At 39.6% G+C, this 22,643-nt stretch overlaps 1 long non-coding RNA gene across 1 annotated transcript; it reads right to left on the bottom strand.

Moving 5' to 3' along the window:
- Positions 1 to 17,893: 17,893 nt before the first annotated feature.
- Positions 17,894 to 18,437, bottom strand: LOC118563593. Its single transcript, XR_004931290.1, has 2 exons — positions 18,336 to 18,437; positions 17,894 to 18,195 (listed from the first exon to the last, which is right to left on the bottom strand). It is a non-coding gene; the product is annotated as an uncharacterized LOC118563593 (long non-coding RNA).
- Between the last annotated feature and the right edge of the window lie 4,206 nt (positions 18,438 to 22,643).

Consider the following 22,643-nt stretch of genomic DNA (forward strand, 5'->3'; position numbering starts at 1 on the left):
ATTAATTTATAAACATACCTTCAGAACACGATTCTATGTGGGGTAGCTTAAAGGTTTTGAAGCAATGAGATATTTTGGTCCATGTTGAGATGATGGCAGCATGGCATTGCTGCTAAGTTGTCAGCTGTACATCCGCAAATCTGTTTTTCAACTAACATCTCAAATTTGTCCTATTGGATTGAGATTTGATGACTCTGGATGCCATTGGAGAGCATTGAACTCAATGTGATGTTCAAGAAACCAGTTTGGTTCTTTATCCTCACATCAGGTAATATTAAATCAACTGAATCTGATTTGCACATCACAGCAGGAATGCTTTCTAAATTCTGTCAGATTTAAGCTAGTTTCTCCACTTAACATGGTGTGATGGAACCGTTTCTGTTCACTCTCTACACTACTTCAGTTTTTTTCTGTACCTGTCCCTCGTACTTAAAGAGGGAAAATGTGATTATAAACTGTGTTTTAAAGTTGGTTTGTATTGATCATATTTAAGTATGAGCCAATTAATGGGTTTTACTATTTGATGATAATTTTACATTATAAAGCAGTCTTTGTGTTTAAGGTACTGTTAAGTCCAGAGGGTTTTTAGGAGCAATTTCCACCTGAAATTACATATCTGATAAAAAAGTAAGTACAACTCCAAATTTATAAAGTGTAGGTATAAGTTTAAGTATTGTGTGACATAAGGCATTAAATAATATTTTTCAAGTGGAACTAATTTTACAAATGTCATTGTCTGATTTATAGGTGATTAAACAAAGAAAAATTCCAATTTTGAGGAAATTGGAAACTGAGCATTGCCTAAAAATGTTTCAGAACAAAGTGCAAAACTACGTGAAATCTCTTTTCAAAGTATAGGAGAAGGCGAACCTCTGAAATCTAAAAACAATCTATAAAAACACTCTTAATATGTTTAGAATTACAAATGAACTTTCTGAAAAAAATCATTACTTTTCCCAAACCCACACTAAATACAATAATTTTGTACAAATCAAAAGTGCAATGGAAAGATCTGGCCAAATTTTTATTTTTTATTTTTTATCACAGGAATAAAGTCATATTGCCACAATAAAGCAGTATTGATTCACCACTAGGGGGTGGTGTAGGGTCGTGATATCACCAGGAAAACAGCTGTTTTAATAAGCAGAAGGCTTCGATAGAGTTCTGATGTAATATGAATCATTAAATGGAATCTGGTGTGTTTAAAATGCTGTAAAACCAAAAACATATGTTAAAAACAGGCACTTTGTTTATAGACATCGAAGCTTCCTCCTTAGAGGTACATAGGAAAGATAAAAGCATGACCATCTCTGAGCTACTTTTAAAGCGTGATAAAATAGGCAGGACTTTGCTGGGACCCCAACAGGCCTAAAATGTTTACAGTTCTTCCTCCTCTCTTTTCTTTTACTCTTTCCCTACATCACACAAAGGCTACTCCACAGTTTTAAATCCATTGTTTTAATTTAGAGCCAGTTCCAATTCTTGAGCTTATGTGGCCTCTGTGGTGGTGATGACTGGCCAGCTAACTGGTCTCTGTTGTTGGCTGAGGCATGATGCTTAGCTAGTTAGCTGTTAAGTAGCACCTTATCTTAAATGCCACTCTGCACTCAGACACACAGACGACTCTGGTGAAGGTCACTAATGATATTCTCATGACTTCAGATAATGGACTTGTGTCTGTACTTGTCCTGTTAGATCTCAGCGCTGCATTTTACACAGTTGATCACAATATTCTCCTACAAAGACTTGAGCATACTGTAGGGATTAAGGGAAAAGCATTAGGCTGGTTTAAATCTTATCTGTCGGACAGATTCCAGTTTGTTCATGTTAATAATAAATCTTCCTCAAACTCTAGGGTCACTTGTGGAGTACCACAGGGTTCAGTCCTTGGACCAATTCTATTTACTATATGTATGCTTCCGATAGGCAAAATTATCAGACAGCATGGGATTAATTTCCACTGTTATGCTGATGACACTCAGTTGTATTTATCCATAAATCCTTATGAATCCAATCAATTACTTCAACTGCAGTCATGTCTTGATGACATCACAAGCTGGATGACTTTAAATTTCCTGCACTTAAATTCTGACAACACAGAAGTTGTAATCTTTGGACCAGAGTCCTCAAAAAATAAACTTCTTAATCAATCACTTAATCTGGATGGCATTAACTTGGCCTCTGGTAATAAAGTGAAAAATCTTGGTGTTATTTTCGACCAAGACATATCATTTAAATCCCATTTTCCTTTTTTCACCTCAGGAATATCGCCAAAATTAGAAACATTCTGTCCAGGGGTGATGCTGAAAAACTAGTCCATGCATTTGTTACTTCAAGGCTGGACTATTGTAATTCTTTACTATCAGGAAGTCCACAAAATGCAGTTCAAAGTCTTCAGCTGATCCAAAATGCTGCAGCAAGAGTTCTGATGAAAATCAACAAGAGGGATCATATTTCTCCAATTTTAGCTTCCCTTCATTGGCTTCCTGTTAAATCAAGAATAGAATTTAAAATTCTTCTTCTAACGTATAAAGCCCTTAATAATCAAGCTCCATCATATATCAGAGCTCTGATTACCCCGTATGTTCCTAACAGAGCACTTCGCTCTCAGACCGCAGGTCTGCTGGTGGTTCCTAGAGTCTCTAAAAGTAGAATGGGAGGCAGATCCTTTAGCTATCAGGCTCCTCTCCTGTGGAACCAACTCCCAGTTTTGGTCACACACCCTGTCTACTTTTAATCTTAAAACTTTCCTTTTTGACAAAGCTTATAGTTAGAGTGGCTCATGTTACCCTGAGCTACCTCTATAGTTATGCTGCTATAGGCTTAGGCTACTGGAGGACATCAGGGCCTATTTTCTCACGCTACTGATTTCTACTGTTCTCCAGTTTTGCATTGTATTGCATTGAAATGACTTTTGTCATTTCAGCTTTTAACTTTTTGCTCTCTCTCTTTTTTCTTCATAGTATGTACACCTGGTCTGACGTTCTGTTAGCTGTGACATCATCCAGAGAAGACAGATCACCCGCTATTACCATCTAATGTAGAACAGATTACTGGATCAATGTGTGCTTTTATGCTTTTTGTCTCTCTTGTTGTGTCTCTACTCTGTCTTTTCTAACCCCCAGTCGGTCGAGGCAGATGACCGTTCATACTGAGCCCGGTTCTGCTGGAGGTTTTCCTTCCCGTTAAAGGGGAGTTTTTCTTTCCACTGTTGCTTCATGCTTGCTCAGTATGAGGGATTGCTGCAAAGCCATGTACAATGCAAACAACTCTCCCTGTAGCTCTACAAGTGAATCCTGCTTGTCGGGACTTTGAAGCAATCAACTGGTTCCCTTATATAGGACATTTTTGACCAATCTGTATAATATGATTGAATTTGACTTTGTAAAGTGCCTTGAGATGACATGTTTCATTAATTGACGCTATTTCAATCTGAAAAAACTCACACAGAAAGAAAAGGCAATCTGAAGAATTTTATTGATACAATATTTTAAGAGTTTGGCGCTCAGACCTCGGCAGGAAAAATTCACGCTGAATTATACTTCAATATGCAGGCGTATGAGAATAGGGATATTTCCCCCTGGGCCTGAAACTGGTGGTGGAGTGGAGATAAATAAAGTTTGTTCAGTCCATATGATTAACTGTTTGAGCTAGATGTCCAACTTGGACAAACACAGGTTTGCATGAACGGTCCACGATGAGCAAGCACGAAGCGACTGTGGAGAGGAAAAACTCCCCTTTGGGAAGAAACCTCTGGCAGAACCAGGCTCAACATGGTGGTCTTCTGCCGGACCGTTTTAAGGAGTGACTGGGAATTCCATAAGAGTCCAGGAGGAATTACACTCTGATAGGGACGAGGTTGAAGGAGGACCGTAGGAAAGCCAGGCGAAGCTTGCTACGATGGTGGAGAAGGGGATGGAGGTGGGTTGAATCCGGTCATCAGAGTCCAAACCAGACACGCGCAGCCACCGCTTGCTCGCTGAGGAGAAGGCCGAGACAAGGATGTGGAGTTCTTTTAAGATGAACACAGGATGCTGATTGGCTTCGAGGAGGAGCAGTTCAAAGCTGATTGGCTTGCGTCGGAGGCGGATGAGTCTCTGATTGATGGAGGTAGGCAATAGAGTTTCTTCAGTTTGAATTTTCGCTTAAGCTCCATATAAATAAAATTGAATTGAATTGAATAACAGATCACTTCGCTCTCAGACTGCAGGTCTACAGGTAGTTCCTAGAGTCTCTAAAAGTAGAATGGGAGGCAGATCCTTTAGTTATCAGGCTCCTCTCCTGTGGGACCAACTCCCAGTTTTGGTCCGTCAGGCAAACACCCTATCTACTTTGAAGACTAAGCTTAAAACATTCCTTTTTGACTAAGCTTATAGTTAGAGTGGCTTATGTTACCCTGAGTTATCTCTATAGTTATGCTGCAATACGCTTAGGCTACTGGAGAACGTCAGTGTCTATTTCGCTCTCCCTGCTGAGTTATCCAACTGCTCTCCAATTTGCATTGACTGTTGTCATTTCAGCTTTTAACTTTTTGCTCTCTCTCTTTTTTCTTCATAGTAGGTACACCTGGTCTGGCATTCTGTTAGCTGTGATATCATCCAGGGAAGGCAGATCACCCGCTGTTACCATCTAATGTAGAACAGATTTCTGGATCATTGTGTGCTTCTGTGCTTTTGTTGTGTCTCTGCTCTGTCTTCTCTAATACCCAGTCAGTCGAGGCAGATGACCGTTCATATTGCAAGTGTTGTGCAATAACATATGTTTTAGGTTGCTGGAAGTTTTCCATTCCCATTAAAGGGGAGTTTTTCTTTCCTCTGTCGCTTCATGCTTGCTCAGTATGAGGGATTGCTGCAAAAACATGGACAATGCAGACGACTGTCCCTGTAGCTCTACGCTTCTTCAGGAGGAGTGAATGCTGTTTGTCAAGACTTAATGCAATCAACTGGTTCCCTTAGATAGGATTTTTTTTGACCAATCTGTATAATCTGGCCAAATCTGTATAATCTGATTGAATTAGACTTTGGAAAGTGCCTTGAGTTGACATGTTTCATGAATTGGTGGCATATAAATAAAATAAAATTGAACTGAATAGCTATCTTTTAACTTAGCTGAGAAAAAGTGACTTCCTCACATTTGTAGCTAAAGATAATGAACCTTCTCAATGTATTGAGGAGTACAGTGCTCAGAATGTGATAAAACTTGTTTTATTTTTTGGCACAGATCCTTGTTTCTGGCAGTTATGATGAAAACAAGTCTCAGTGTCAGCTGTCATTACTTTAGGAATCTATGAACGGAAAAATGAGAACAAGTTGGTCTGGATTTAAACGCGTAAAACAATCGAGGGTGTGATCAAATTTGTTTATTCATTGCAACATCGGTTGTTGGGTGTGGGTGAGCACAGCAAGGTGTGTTGACCGCAATTAGGATAGTTCATGTGTTTGTATAACTGAAGCGAGTCTGCTTAAGAGTCACAAAACCATTCAAATTAAATAAATAAACAATCTTTCTCTAAATTATATAAATCCTGTTTATGTTTCCACTGTATTTTTTTGCCAAACAAATAAAGCCTGTAAATTAAGTCTTGAACACGTCGATATTCTTCTTAGTTTAAATATTTCTAATGGGACAATTAAAGTAAAATTAGCACCAGACATGGGCAAGAAACCAAGTACTCCACAAATAAAACAGGTCAGAGCTAATTGTTCCACACATTTAGTGGTGGATAAAATTAAAATGGTACTGGAAATGGCATGGAAAAGTGTTTCTTGGTAATGGGAATTTATTGGGCCTTTCTGACAGTATTACTTTCTCTGAAATCATTTAAGAGATTTGCTGGCTGCTTTTTTAAGAGCTATTGTCTTGTTTGAAAATCCACACCAGCTCCATCTTCAGATGCTTATCAAGAAAGTCATGTTTGATTTATTTTCTATTAAACCTTTCTTTAGTTTTGAGAAGATTGCCAATAAGTACCGTATGCTGTAAGACAGTCCTCAATATGGCATTACCATCTGCAAACATTACTGTTGCATGAGGTTTTTCATGGTGTTTTTCAATGACATTCAAAGAGTTCTGCTTGTCCCTCATTTGACCAGACTTTATACTTCCAGTATTTCACTGACTTGTCCTTATCCTTAAAATTTAACCCCGCTTCAACACACTTTTTCTTCTGTAGCTGTGAATTTTGTAGTGAGTGTCCATAGAGGTCTCCGGTGATGTGCATCATTTACTGATTTCATGGTAAAAGTTATAGCTACTAGTTCCAGGTCTTACTGAAGCTCTCTGTGAGTGTTTCTGTGACTCCTCTATCAGAAATTATTCAACGGGCATCTGGTGGTGGCTAATTTAGAGTGAAATTATGTTCTGCCCACTTTCCACTTATGGTACCAGTGGCTCTCAATAGAACATTCAGAAGTTTAGAAATGCAATGGCAAACTTGCCATCCATATGTCTTACAACAATAAAAGCATTTTCAGTTCAATTTGATTATATTTATATGCCACACATTCACACCACATGTCATCTCAAGACACTTTACAAGTCAATTCAATCAAATCATCAAGGGTGACTGGTTAAAAGTTTTCTATCTAAAGAAACCCAACAAATTCCATCAAGTCATTGACTTACAGCATTCACTACTCCTGGATGAACATGTAGTGACAATGGACAGTTGTTTGCAATGTTTCGTTGACATTGCAGCAATCCCTCATACCGAACATGTAGTTAGCAACAGTGGAGTGGAAACTCCACTTAAATATGAAGAATCGTCCAGCAGAGCCAGACTCAGTGTGAACGGCCATTTGCCAAGGCTGACTATGGGTTTCATGGGTGTCTCTTCGTGTTTTCACTGATTGTTCCACTTTTTGCAATATTTGAAAATGAGAAACATTTTATAGGCCATAATTTAATGTTAAACCAGCTGAATCTAATGTGCACATATCAGCAGGAAATATTTATAATAGTGAATGAGCTTAGCTGTTTTTTCTACTTTACAAGGCTTTATTTGCACGTCCTTTTGGTCATGTGTTCAGGACTAAGTTACTATGATTTATTTGTACATGTAGGATTGGGTTGCTGCTGAAACCATATGAGAATTTGATGTGAGTCGCTCTATTAGAAATATATAAGAAATATGTTTATAAGTTCAATACTTATTTTTATTTACTTAATGTTTCTTAATGTATTTCATGTTTTACTAATGAATAATGCAGTTAGGAGGATTTTAAACAGCAAATTACCACATCCTAGCTTAGACTTGAAGATAATTTGATTTGTATTGGTTACCATTACTATGAAAACCAATGACAATTGGTTGAAGGTCTGTTATATTGGTATTTCCATCTTCCCCAAAACGGTCTTATTTTTTACTGTTGGGAAAAACATATGTCACCCTATCTTTTTTGCCTTGCACAACAAAATCTGTCTAAGTATAAGGCCAGCAAACATATACTTAAACCCATCTGTCTTCTACTAAAGCTCTACCTTTTGGAATAGTTTTGTGAATTTATTTATATGATGCTTTCCACTGACAGAAGATTTGTCTTTCTTGTTATTATGCTGTTTGTCAAAAATATTTTGAAATTTTGTGGAAAATGCTGCATGGACAAACTTTAAGTAGTACACTTCTCATGTGATGAAAGCTGTTGTTTTTATGCATGAATCCATGTGTTCCTGGCAGATGCGATGAAAACCAGTCTGTCAAGTTTTATTACTACAAAAATCCATGGACAACAAAAGGAGAACAAGTGGGTGTGGATTTAAATGTGTGCAACAATCAAGAGTGTCACCAGACCTTTGTATTCTTTGTCTCTTAAGCAGTGTTACCTGTCTTGCAACACTAAATTTAATTACTCAGTTGCGTGTGAATATTTTTCATTTTTTTGGATCACTACTTCTATTGTTAATGCTGATCAAAGAAGGTGCAGTGCCAATAGCATTTACACTTCATGTGTTTATGTTTCAGACACAAATGCAATTTAGAGGTAAGAGAGCAATGAAGATGGTAAAAATATATTTTTTTCCTCCAAATCTTATAAATGCTATTTATTGATCAAATGTCGCTTCCAGGTAAACAAATATTTCTAATAGAGTTAGTGGTGAATCAAACTTGGTATGGAAACCTGATCACCAAACGTCTTCAATATTTATAAAGAAAATATATACAGTGACATTTAACCTTTGACATATTAGTCCAACCTATATTTAAGCATGGTTACATTTTGAAGCAAATAAGTGAAAAAGCTGTAAACTAAGACATGATAATTACTTTTTCTTTTGCACGTGCCCAATACATAATGTTATGCTGCAGGCAAAGCAGAAAACCCAATATTCAAGTCAGACACAATGTTGCGCTTTAAAGGCATACTATGCAATATTTTTTAGTTAATTAATGTGTTCCATACCGTTTTGGATGATTAAATAAGTCATTTGAGGTCGAACAAAGGTTTTCTCGCCCGCCCTGCAAGAGCCCTCGGCCCGCACCCACAGGCTCAGAAGTCTCGTGCAAGACCACGAGAGTCGGTCTTGCTTTACGGCGAGAACTCCATGTGTTTTTGCCCTGCCATTAACTATATGCACCCGCGAAAGCAACAACAAAGAACCGCGTATTAACGTCAAATAAACATGCAAGCATATTGAGTTTTTATTATTATTATTATTTTTATTATTATTTATTTATTTATTTTTTAATGTTGGCGAGGCGGTAGCATGAGTTTGGCGAGGCGGCCGCCTCGCCAAGATAGCGCTGCGGGAAACCCTGATGTTCATACTTTCACTGTGTTAGTCATTGTTTGTACTGCCGTTTTTTTGACTTTTCGTTGCGTTCGCCTGTCTGCTAAGCTCAAAACAACCGCACCTGGCTTGACGGAGAAACCAGAGGCTTGATGGAGAAACCAAGGTTTTCAGTAATCTGGCAACAGCCTGTCTACTGAAGTCTGACATATAAGTTGCCTACCGAGCTGCGTCTCGTATGCTCGGTAGGCATGAATGTATGAATGTGTATGTGTCAGTGAGAGCCATTGGGTGAATGTGGCTATAGTGTACAGCGCTTTGGGTGGTCAGCATGACTGGAAAAGCGCTATATAAGTTCAGTCCATTTACCATTTTTATAGAGGACAATAAACAGGTCAAAAAATTATCGTGAAGGGAATAATTAAATCTGCAAGCAGGGTGGAATAAACCTTGCACCTCAGTGCCACTACGGCATGTGCAAGTGTTGTCCAATAACATATGTTTTAGGTTATTTAATGTGTATCAAATTACTCTCGGCCTGTTAGGTATTATTTGGTGAATACCCGACCAATTGGCTTTGATATGAGGACAATGGAAAGACTGATCCGAGCACTGGTATTCTTCTAACAGCAGACTCTGCACATTTGGAATAAATGAGTGACAAATTCTCTTCAAATATAAGCATTTATTAACAGAAGTAAATGCACATTTAGGGAACACCATGATGTAATATTTACCTGAATTAGCAATATATTTCAATCAAAATATCCTCTCTACTAGGATAGTGAAACTTAACTAAAACTACCAAGAAAAATTAAGATTAAAGAAGCTACGGAACTATGTACACACAAAAAGACATAAAGACTAATTAAAGTAGTTTAAAACCATAACCATAAGAATGATTAAGTGAATCTTGGGTTTATGGCAGATCTAAGTGAGAGAACCAAAGTATATCTTAAATAATATGGAATGTGGTTAAATTTGCTTAACTAATTTACAACAACATTTGGTATGTATTGCAAAAAGTATTCACTCACCTGTCTTGATATACATACAAGTGACAAGTTACAAGTGACATCCCGTTTTTAATCCATAGGGGTTCAATATAACATTTTTCCACCCTTTGCAGCTAGAACAGCTTCAACTCTTCTGTGAAGACTGTTCACAAGGTTTAGGAGAATTTTTGACCATTCTTCCAGAAGCTTGTTTGTCAGGTCACATACTGATGTTTGGACGAGAAGGCCTGGCTCTCAGTCTCTGCTCTAATTAATCCCAAAGGTGTCCTTTTCATTTCTGGGGGTGCCGATAAACATAGAGATTTCTCAAGAGCAATTTTTGCAGTCAGCAAAGGTACAGATAAGAGGAATATTGTAAAATGTACAAACCATTTCTTATCAGTACTGCATATATTATTGTTAATATTGTTGGTATATTATTGCTGGACTCTTATTAAATCAATATTTATTTTTTATCTTTTACACCATTAGACTGTCCATAATTATTTTTAACCAAATATCTATTTTTGCCTTGTTTGGAAAGGTGTGCACTTCTAACGCTTGCTAGACGTTTTCTGAACATCTTATAGACATTTTTGTTTTACAGATCTTCTATGCCACTCCAAATAGCTTCTCTCTTCATCCTCTCCATCTGAAATTATGACGGCATGTCCAAAGAGATCAAAATAGTGGATCATATTTTGAAAGATTTTGTTCATGGGGTGTACGAAAAAAACAGGGTTCAGATTCTGTTACCGACTTGGAATTTACTGTGTGAGGCCAGAGAGGTTTGTAAGAGTATAAAGTAAAATGACACGAAAAGAGTCACAGAAGAATGCAGAGCTGCAAAGGCTTCTTGATGATATGTGGACAAATTTTTACTCAAACCCTAAGATACCTCCAAACAGAAATTGTAAGATTAACTTAAAAGAGTCATTAACCTTCAAAAAAGTTGAATAATACTTTTTATAAACTCATAATTCATTATTGGGCACTAACAGGCAAAGACCGATTGATGTAATGTTGGATTTCTGTTAAATTAAAATGCATGACATCATGATAGGGGTAATGTGCCCAGCATTGACCCACACACGAATGCAGTTGTCCCACTTTTTTTACTTGAGATTTGGTCACCCTTGAGACAAGCCACACTCCATGAAAAGTGTGATTTTCGTCACTATGCGACACTGTAGATTGTCGTGGAAGTTCAGGTTAAAGGCTGTTCACGGTCATTTGCAGGCAACACCGAAAACTCCCATGAATTGTCAGAAATTGACGGGGCGGTTGTCCCCCCATGACCCCCCTCCTCCTAATTCTAGGGGAGGCTTTAACATGTAAATGAAAATGCTGTGAGCTATACAAATGCAAATCAGGGTTGCAGGGGGAGTTTACCCCACGTCTCACGTTCAACTCGCCTTCAACTCCTCTCGATCCACATCTTTCAGCCAGTCCGCAGACTGACGAGAAGAAACTGCTGATTGCTATCAGTGGATTGTCTCATATGAGTCAGTCGGTATTGAAGCAATGCCAAGAGCGTGGAAATGTTAAAGTCAGAAGTTTTGGTTGGGTCATTCATGATAATCCAGCACCTGGATTCTGCAGGAACCTACGCCAGGATCCTGTTTGTGGATTTCAGCTCTGTCTTCAACACCATCATCCCAGCTCTGCTTCAGGAGAAGCTCTCCCAACTGAATGTGCCCGACTCCACCTGCAGGTGGATCACAGACTACCTGTCTGACAGGAAGCAGCACGTGAAGCTGGGAAAACATGACTCTGACTCACAGCTCATCAGCACTGGTTCCCCCCAGGGCTGTGTTCTTTCTCCTCTGCTCTTCTCCCTGTACACCAACAGCTGCACCTCCAGTCATCAGTCTGTCAAGCTCCTGAAGTTCGTGGACGACACCACTCTCATCGGACTTATCTCTGATAGTGACGAGTCCACCTACAGGTGGGAGGCTGACCATCTGGTGACCTGGTGCAGGCAGAACAACCTGGAGCTCAACGCTGTAAAAACAGTGGAGATGGTTGTGGACTTCAGGAAGAACTCAGCCCCAGCTATCCCCATCACCCTCTGTGACCCCACCATTGACACCGTGGAGTCTTTCCGCTTCCTGGGAACTGTCATCTCACAGGACCTAAAGTGGGAGCTGAACATCAACTCCCTCACCAAGAAAGCCCAGCAGAGGATGTACTTCCTGCAGCAGCTGAAGAAATTCAACCTGCCAAGGACAATGATGGTGCAGTTTTACTCCTCCATCATTGAGTCCATCCTCACCTCCTCCATCACCATCCGGTATACTGGTGCGACCGCTAAGGACAAGGGCAGATTGCAGCGTGTCATGCGGTCTGCAGAGAAGGTGATTGGCTGCAATCTTCCATCTCTCCAGGACCTGTACGCCTCCAGGACTCTGAGGCGTGCAGGGAAGATTGTGGCTGATCCCTCGCACCCCGGTCACAGACTATTTCAGACACTTCCCTCTGGCAGGAGGCTGCGGTCCATCAGGACCAAAACCTCATGCCACAAGAACAGCTTTTTCACATCTGCTACCGGTCTTATGAACAAGGCCAAGAGCCGCCTGCGACACTGGACACTGTCTCTTCCCCCCGTTCAGGACTTACAAGCTTCTGTGTTACATTAACGCACAGTCTGCTGAATGTATATTATTTCTATATATATATTATTATATATTGATTTTATTCAATTTTACTTTATTTTATTGTATTCTTATTTCTGTCTGCACCATCATCACCAAGTCAAATTCCTTGTATGTGCAAACCTACTTGGCGATTAAACTTGATTCTGATTCTGATAAAGTAAATGAAATGGGGTTTAATGAACTAAAAATAAGTCCCACTGTACCTTTCTCAGATACTCCACGATGGGTTTTTAGGGAGGTGGCCACTGATTTGGGATTATTAGAAGAAAAACAAAATAATGACATGGACAAATACAGGGTGCAGAGTTATTTAATGGAGGAAATAGTGAGGATTTAACTATATATACAGATGCATCTAAACTAACTGATAAAAGAATGGGTGTTGCTTATGTCATTTCAAAATTAAACATTAAAGTTGGAAAAAGAATCAGTGATGATTTAGCAGTTTACACAGCGGAATTGATTGCTGTGTGGCTAGCTTTGCTATGGGTGGAGGTCAATAGGCCAAGGAAGGCAGTAATTGCTTCAGATTCCAGCTCAGTTTTAATCAGTATTAAAACATTTCAGTCAAAATCAAGGCAAGACATTGTGTATGATATTTTGCAAGCTGCAAATAATCTAATAAAGTCAGGAATTACTATATCTCTGTTAGGCTCAGAACAGGTGGACCCAGAATTCAAGGCAGACAAACCGTTCAAGTTTAACAGTTTATTAAGATCCGGTGCGGAGCGGGAGGCGTCAGCGTCTACAGCGGGATCCTCTGCAGAAGGAGACGGCAGGTTAGTGACCACGCTTATCTGAAGGTGTTTGCACACAAACGTGTCGGTCACTAACCTGGTCTTAATGTTCAGTTCTGTCCCAGTGGGTCCCAGCAGACGAGTCGTCAATTCGCTGCGGCGGTTGCCGCTCATGAAGTCCCAGCGGCGGGTGTTGCGGTGAAGCCGAAGTCGGGGGACGTGGTCGAAGGTCGGAGCCAGGAGATCAGAGAGCCAGTGAGGTACCGAAGGATAATCCAGGACGGAGTCGGGTCACGGTTCCAGGTTCGGTACACGGGGCAGAGATCCAGCGGGTAGTCAGGACAGGCAGAGGTCAGATCGGGCAAACAGAATCAGACAGGAGTAAGCAGGCTCGGAGGTCGAAAGGCAAACAGGTCAGGATCAGGAATCAGAATAATAAACGCTGGGATAAGTCTCACACTAGGATCGAAATAAACTGGCACTGTTGCCTGGTCTTAGAGCTGGTTAAATACTAGTGAGAGCAGGTGGAACAGATCTAAAGTGATGAGGAACGGGCGGAGCTAGAACAGGTGTGTGACATGAGAGATCAGACCAGGCAACAGTGCCGAAATCATGACAGAACCCCCCCCCCCCCCAAGGGCGGATACCAGATGCCCTTTTGGGCTGCTCGGGATGGACCTTATGAAAGGCTGTAATAAGAGTTTTGTCCAAAATGAACCTGGCAGGGATCCAAGATCTCTCCTCTGGACCGTACCCTTCCCAATCAACCAAGTATTGCAGCCCCCTGCCTCTTCTTCTGGACCTCAGAATCCGGTTGACGGTGTACACAGGACCACCGTCGATGAGTCGGGTGGGAGGCGGGGGTCTGGAGGCGGGCACAAATCTAGAAGTGTTAACAGGTTTGACCCGGGACACATGAAAAGTAGGATGCATCTTCATGGAGCGAGGAAGCTGGAGGCGGACAGCCACCGGGTTCACTATCTTAGAAATAGGGAACGGCCCGATGAACTGAGGTGCCAGCTTCTTACTCTCTACTCGGAGAGGAAGATCCCTTGTGGAGAGCCAAACCTTCTGGCCCACCTGATAATCAGGTGCCGGGATCCTCCGGCGATTAGCGTTCCGGGTCTGGCTCTCCACGGAACTGATGATAGCTCTCCTAGCCTTTCTCCAAGCTCGCTGGCACCTCAGGGCAGATAGTCGGGCCGATGGAACTTTAGAATCTCTCTCTTGTATAGTGAACACCGGTGGCTGAAAACCAAACACAATATAAAATGGGGAGAGACCAGTGGTGCTAGAAGGAGTAGAGTTCAGAGCATGTTCTATCCACGGAAGCTGACTGACCCACTTAGTGGGGTCCGATTGACACAACAAACGTAGCTTAGTCTCCACCTCCTGGTTGGCCCTCTCCGTCTGCCCATCCGTCTGGGGGTGGAATCCCGACGACAAACTGACAGAGACCCCCAGCATGGCACAGAATTCCTTCCAGTACTGTGCCACAAACTGAGGACCCTGTCTGACACAATGTCTGTCGGGATTCCATGCAGACGGAAAACCTCACGTGCCAAAATCTCCCCCATCTCCTTAGCGGACGGGAGTTTGGGCAGCGGAACCAAATGGACCATCTTGGAGAACCGATCGATAACGGTGAGAATGACAGAATTCCCTTCCGAACATGTAAACCGGTAATAAAATCCATGGAAATGTTAGACCATGGCCGGGATGGTACAGGTAAGGGTCGGAGCAAGCCGGATGGGGGTTGTCTGGATGTTTTTGCTTGATTACAATAGGGGCAGGCTGCCACAAACTCCCGTACATCGGCAGACAGAGAAGGCCACCAGAACTGTGTCCGAACCGTGCAAATGGTTCTGGTAACCCCAGGATGACAGAACAAGCGAGAACCATGACAGAAATCTAACACGTCTCTTCTTAAATGATCCGGAACAAATAAACGGTTCTTAGGACAAGACTCTGGGGACTGCAAATTACAAAGAGCCCCCCTGACTTCTCTCTCTAGGTCAAGCATTGTGATAGCACATCTTACAGACTTAGGTAGAATAAAACCCTCCGCACCACCGGTACTCTCCCCGTCCGCCTCGAACATCCGAGAGAGTGCATCTGGCTTTACATTCTTGGTCCCGGGTCTGTAAGACAAAGAAAAGTTAAATCGTCCAAAAAATAGTGCCCACCTCGCCTGCCTAGGGTTCAGTCTCTTGGCTGATTTCAGGTACTCAAGGTTCTTATGATCAGTCCACACCAAGATTAAAAGTGGGCGGGGCGATTAAAAAGGGGCGGGGCTTATTTTTTAATTGACCTTTTAGGTGACCCCACTCACATGATCGTCACGTGGCCCTGCTCGTGACCCTCATGTGACACCCTATCATTGACATTATGACCCCTACCGTGACCTCCATATGACCCCACCACGTGACCCCTCATGTGACACCCCCCACATTAATCATTATTAAATTAATTAATTATTCCTTTATTTATTGTATTATTAATATTATTTTAATTTATATTCATATCATTAATAATATTATTACTACTATCATTGATATTATTGTAATTATTTAATTCTGTTACGCATACCCAACCTTATTTAGTAGTATTATTGTAATCATTATTACAATAATTATCAGTTATTTATAATTATTTAACTCCGGTATACATACCCAATCTTTTTATTAGTATTATTATGATTATTTTGAATTATTTAATTCCCTTACGCGCACCCAATCTTTAAGGTGGGAGGAAATCAGTCTTTGTTTCAGCCGTAAAAGCAGTCAGACTCTGAATACTTAAAGTTTCAAAATAAAGATTAAAAATAAAACTATATAAATCGTTTAGACGCATAAGCTTCCCCATCCGGAATCTGTAAATAAAAAGCTCAGGGTTCTCGCTCAGCCAGAATCCTGCGATGCAACCCCTCAGCTCTCCCTGTAAACAGCAAGCGTTTAACCTCAGTTACTGACTGCTTACCAGTTGCAGCTTAGAACATAATAAGTCCATACACTCTACAGGTCACTGTCAGTTTGAGGGTCATAAGTTCACTCGGTCAGTAAGCAGTTAAAATAATACTCAACCTGTTCGAAGCGCCGCGCGGGAGGAGACACAAGGGGGGAGATCTCGCTTTCTCTCAATCATCTGACCCCTCAACACAAAAACTGTGTCTTTCTCTACAACCCTCGCGCTGTCATGCTTAGTATTTATAAATAGCGGACACCCTGTCACAAAAAAAATCGACAGGATGTTGTATTTCACGCCTTTACGTATCCTAAAAATCCCCATCACGCGGACAAACACAATGCCTGTATTATCAATAATGTATATATAAGGCCCCCTTATATATACATAAGGCCCCCTTCCCACCTAACTGAATGCATGCACGGTGACTCCTCCGAAACATGTCAAAAGACATTTATGTGTGAAATGTTTATCTCCCCTTTATTATAACTTTTTTGTTAACATCAAGGCTCAGTATAACATTAAGCATTGTAAAAATGAAAAATGATTGAACTTTTTGGTGCTTACTGCTGTTTCTTATTTTTTCTTCATTCAATTTTGCACAAATATCCTATTTCTCAATAAACTATACATTAAAAGGGTGGCTCTTTTGGAAGTGGGTTTCTGTTATTACAAGTTAGTCTCTGTCCCGCAGTATCAAGCAAATACACTTTATTTGTAAAGCACTTTTCAGTTCTGCCTCACATAGGTTAAAAACAAAACAGAGAAAAAGGTTATATGGATGACAGTAATTTATGAGGAATGGCTGAAAAACGGTTGTGGAGTTTAATGAAGAAACTGCATTAAATATGAAAACTTAATACAAGCTATCATCATGAAAAAGCTAAATGTTTTAACAAGGTCTGCTGTAAATGTCACAATTGAAAAGACATAATACAAGATGCTAATAAAAAATTATGTCTAATGATGTGTTAGTTGATTATGTCAACTTTCCATGAAGTTGAACTTATCTGCTGCAGATATCAGGGGCTTCTCATTTTACCTCACTGTTGATTAATATAACACTCCACATACTAAAACACAGTTTTCTTCTTTAACAGAATTCTTTGTGAATTTTTACAACATTTTTTGAGTAAAACGTTTAACCTTGGCTGAACAGTAGATGGGTCTTATTATCGATATGTCCATAAATTCTAAAACAAGACGATGATAAAACTGGTGCAGTTTCAAAAGCTTTTACAGTTGGATTTGTCTAGTCTTTAAAACTCAGTTTGTAAAGTTTAGTACACCTTGTTTTTCAAACCTAAAGTTTTAGTGCTCTGTTAAACTAAAAGGCACAAATTACTAAAATGCCCCATTTCTTAATTCTATAGCGTAGTCTTTGCTGTTCCAATATGCTATATGTGTGCATAACCTGCAACAAGAATTATTCTCCTCTTTATAAATAAAACGTTTTGCTTTGGACGTCATGGATATTAGTGTTACTGCAGCATGCAGCAGCATGCAGCTTTGAGTAAGCTTAGACAAGCTTTCTGCCCTTCCTTGGATCAACTCGCCGTTCATTCTGGTAATGCAAATCTTCAAATAATTGGAACGTGTTTAAGATATTTTTGGTTTGTAAATGTTTTGTTTGCTCTTTGACATGATATTTTTTTTACTGCACATTATGCACAAATATTTCCAGACAAGTAAAATGTACAGAAAAAAATGACAACTCACTGTCCTCGACATATGTTATTTAATTTAAAATGTGACAAACCCTGGCTCAATGACCAAATGCTTTCTGGAGGAGGAAGGGGTGCAACACACAGCATACACACAGCGGCGTTGGCTTTTCGATCATTAAAATTTGTCTTCAAAACAACATTCAATTACATCTTTTCAACATTGGCTACAACTGAATGATTGGTTGATCCACCATCAATCGTCGACCTTAACCAAAAGTTAATCTTTTTGACCCTAATTCCACATTGATTTAACATCTTTTGCTATCAGGGAAGATATAATTTACAGGAGACTGGTTTTGGTAAAACAAAACAAAAACATATTTACAAACACAATAACAAAACAAACACTTAAAGGATTTAAATCATATTAAATAAGACAAAATATAACCTAAAAACGCCCTGCGACAGACTGGCAACCTGTCCAGGGTGTACCCCGCCTATCGCCCTGTGAACGCTGGAGATAGGCACCAGCAACCCCCGCGACCCCATGAGGGATAAAGTGGTTCGGAAAATGGATGGATGGATAACCTAAAAACAAGAACAAGTTTCATGGCAAGATTTATTTTATATTTCTGAATATAAGCTTAAATTCTCCCAGAGGAATCAACATGGATATTTTCATATCCTGTTGTAGAGCGCTCCACGTTGATAGGACAGAGTGAGAAAATGCCTCTTTTCCAAGTCCTGTTTTTACTAATGGAGCACTGAAAGTGATAAAGTCCTGGGAAATAAGTCTTTTGCTGGACTAAATGACATATAACGGGATCAATAACACACAGGATCAGACAGCTTTAAAGATGAAAATGTACCAATGCATGAGTTTATGGGTTGATGATGATGGCCGGTTGAAATTTAAAGGAATATAAAGTACAGTGAGGTGTGAGAGATGTTGGTATGAACCGTAATTCTCCATGATAGACAGCATCTAATGCAGAGACAGGTGGCAGGTGCATTATAAGAAACATCACAGTAATCTAGGTCACTGAGACAGGATGCTACCTTGCACTGAAGTAAATTATATTATTTAGTTAATGACAGGGGAAACCCTGAGCAATGAGAGCCTTAACAGCTTGGTATAATTTCTTTAGGTTATTTACGCATTTCACAATAATCGTGTTTTACTTTCGTTAAGGTAGCAGCCAGCAGATTTTTTAATTGATGGAAATGTAACCCATCAACTTCAGAATCATTTCTTCTTTGTGACTTCCCGGAGCTGATTTCTCCTTTCCAGGAGACCTGTTAATTCAGTGTTGAACCAGGAAATGACTCAACCCTTAACTCTCAGCTGATGAAACAGAGCACATTTGTCAATACAATAGTTAAAAATATCAAACAAATAGTCCCAGGAAAAATGTATGTCATCAAACAGATAAATGAACTTCCAATTGTAATGAAATATACCATGAAGAAAAGCCTGTTCTCTAAAATGCTTCATAGTTCTTTTTTACACAAGAACAGGCTCAAAATGGAGGATTTTAGTGTTTCAAACTGCACCAACTAGACAATGATCACTTAGATCATTTACAAAAATTGCATTGAGGATGAAAAGATGGAAATTAGGTTTAGTAGCACCGTCAATAATTTGAGAAACATTAAAAGCAAGACGGTGTGTCTTAAAACCCTCTAACCGGGAAACAGTAAACCAGTCTCTCTTCTTCAACATTTTAATCAGACAAACATTAGGAAAATTAAAAGAAACTGTCAACAATGGCTGAAGGAGTTCTGTAACAAGCAACAACAGCTAAAAGCTATCCGCCACACAAGTCAATCTTCAAAGCTGAAAGTTCAAACTGCTTAGGAAGAGATTTAGAAACGAGAATCTAGACTGTAAGGCAGGATCTAACAAATAAAGCTACACCACCTCCTTTTCTTGGGTGGTCTGAAGAATAAGTTATGTTCGCTTCAATGCCATTATTTCCTTTACTGAACACCTGCATGACCATCTGGATATGAACATTTTAATGTTTTATATACAGTCTACTAGTACCTCCAATTATCCTGTGGGGCAGAGCAGAGGAGGCAGCTTCGCCTTCTGGTGAGAAATCGCTAATTGATCCTTAAAGGAACTCATAATGCTGCAGCAAACCAAGAAATCTTTGGATAATTTCATGCTCCAAACTTTTTGGGACCAATTTAGGGATGACACCTTCCTGTTTCAAAAGGACGGCACACCAGTGCACAAAGTAAACCCAGAGCAGGTTTTGGTGGGACGAATTGTACTGGCCTACATGGTCGGTTCTGACCTCTGGAGGGCACAGATTAAATGGAGCAGAGAATGTGAGCCAGGAGTTCTCACTAGAGTCAGACCTCATACATGATCTTTTAGTCCATTGTAATTAATTCACATAGGCAGACTCTAAATGTTATAGAGACCCTCACCATATTGAGACAGTAGTGTTGTAAACTTTTAGCCACAACAAGACAATAGTCTCCAGAAAGAATTTAAAACCATTTCTGCGTCCATCCATATTCTAGGTGCCATCGTTGGCCCTCACCATTGTTTTCCTTCAATTTTTTTGTTTAAATGAAAAAGGGAGCTTCAGGAGAAAGTCTAATTCTACTGAGTTTCAAAAATGTTATACGTTTACATTCATAAGTTTTTCCTGGTAAGAAAAATCAACAAAAACTGAACTGATACAAAATTGTCTTTAAAGTTTCAAATTGTATAATGATGCATAATGACGATAAATTCTTTGGTGTTTTTTTTTTTTTTTTTTTTTTCAGAAACTAACAAGATGTGTGAATAGTGCAGTCCCAGTCCGTCTGTTCATTTATTCAGTAAAAGTATTCATGCTCCAGGCTATACTATCACAACCTTGTCTACTTCTGAAAGTGTGAAGCATGTTTAGTGTTCTTGGTTTTTCCAAGTAACTAAATTATTCTACTTCAGTTGGGGTTAAAGAAGCATCTGATGTTGTTATCTAAACTTAATTGAATTTTACCCTATAAACGCTGGTACATACATTGTTGTACTCTGTGAAGTCTCAGGGTTCAGAGTTACCAGAAGTACATTCTTAGCAGCCTAAACAGTGGAAACTTCTTCAGATATTGTTGCTTTAAGTATACCGGAGTTGGCTGTCGCACTTTTTATATTCTAACGGACTTTTAAAGTCAGTCCTGTGAAAAATATTTGCCCCGATAACCCCCCTTTCTTTTCTTTTTTTCCACACTTAACTGTCTGTCGTTAAACAAAGTTGAATATTAGACAATGATAACCAGAGTAAATACAAAATGCTGTTTTCAAATGATGATTTCATGTATTGAGGGATATATAAAGATACAGCATAGACTACTGCTCATAACTGTCAAGTTTCTTTTATTTAACTTTAAACCTTTGTGATGTGCTTGTTGGTCTTAGTTAACGTAGGACAAACTGAAATCTGTGATAGTCTGCCTTTTTGAGATGATGATTTCACTTATTTAAAAAAAAAAAAGCTATACATAACAGCTTGAGCCTATGTGAAAAAGAAATGGCCTTCTGAACCTGACAAAGGGTTGTTCCTCCGTTGCCTGCCATTAAGCGTTTGTGATAACGGGCAATGAGTCTTTTACATCATTTTGGAATAACTATGGCCAACTTTTCTCGGCAGAATTGTTTAATTCAGCCACATTGGCAGGTTTTCAAGCATGAATGTTCTATTTAATGTGATGCAATAGCATCTCAAAGGGATTTAAGATTTTGCCACAGTGGACAATCGCTTGCATTGTGTCATTGACTGCAGCATGTAGCAGAACTTGAGAGGAAAAGTGGGGGTTAGAGAAGACAGAGCAGAGACACAAAAAGAACGCAGACAAACGTTCTGTGCCAGAGAGGGTAGTGGCAGACCAGCTCCATAGGTAGCTGTGCCCAGGTAAAAAAACAACATTGTGGTTTAGCAGTCATTCGTTAACCTAGCAAACTGTGTGTATTTGTAGTGCATGTATTTGTAGTTATACTGCATAAAAGGGAAAAATCCAGTCAGCAGTAAGATTAAAACAACAAATTATGCTCTGGTAAAGCTTAAAAATGCTTTCGTAAAGCGACAGAGTTCAGCTTTCAAAAAACAAACACGGATGACTAATATATGATTACTTCTGTCAGGGATGTTTTTCCACCTTCTCTGTCCCACCTTGCTCATTATTTTATAGGCATTGACAACCTTTAATTAAAATATTTTCACCGTACTAAAACCAAACTTGTTTATGTTATAAATTTATCTTTGGATGAATGCACACACAAAACAGAGTTATTTTCTGATAAGTGGATGAGGAAATCAGAATGAGACGAGAAATGTAGATGAGATGCAAGGTTGCTGTAGTACAAGGGCAGCAGGAGATCCAGGCAATGAAGCAGCGAGCAAAACTTGAGGTATGGATGAAGGCAGGAAAATCCAGCGGCTGAAGCAGGGAACAAACCAGCAGTGTTGTATTTCTACTTCGTTACTGTACTTAAGTATATTTTGGAGTACTTTATACTTTTCTCAAGTATAACATTTTTTGATAACTTTTACCTCACTATAGTTCTGATCTTAATTGCATACTTTTACTCCAATACATGTTTAATGTTTGGTTTAGTTACTCGTTACAAAAAGAGAGACTCGCCAGTGATTCCTGTTCGGAATCACAGGCAGACTCGCAAGTGTTTTGACCCCACCTACTGATTGACTGCCACAAAGTCGGGACTTGCCTGTGCTTGTTCATCACCACCAACAGGATAAGAAGCTGGTTCAGTGGTAGGGCAGGTTAAATTAACCTTGTGGTACAGGTAAAGCATCTAATAGCAGAGAGTTTTCTTAACTCAATGATAACCTGCAGGTGTATCTATTAGCAGGTTTACCACTTCCTGTTGGTTGGCTG

The sequence above is a fragment of the Fundulus heteroclitus genome, chromosome 1 (assembly GCF_011125445.2).
Source record: "Fundulus heteroclitus isolate FHET01 chromosome 1, MU-UCD_Fhet_4.1, whole genome shotgun sequence".
Lineage (NCBI taxonomy): Eukaryota > Metazoa > Chordata > Actinopteri > Cyprinodontiformes > Fundulidae > Fundulus > Fundulus heteroclitus.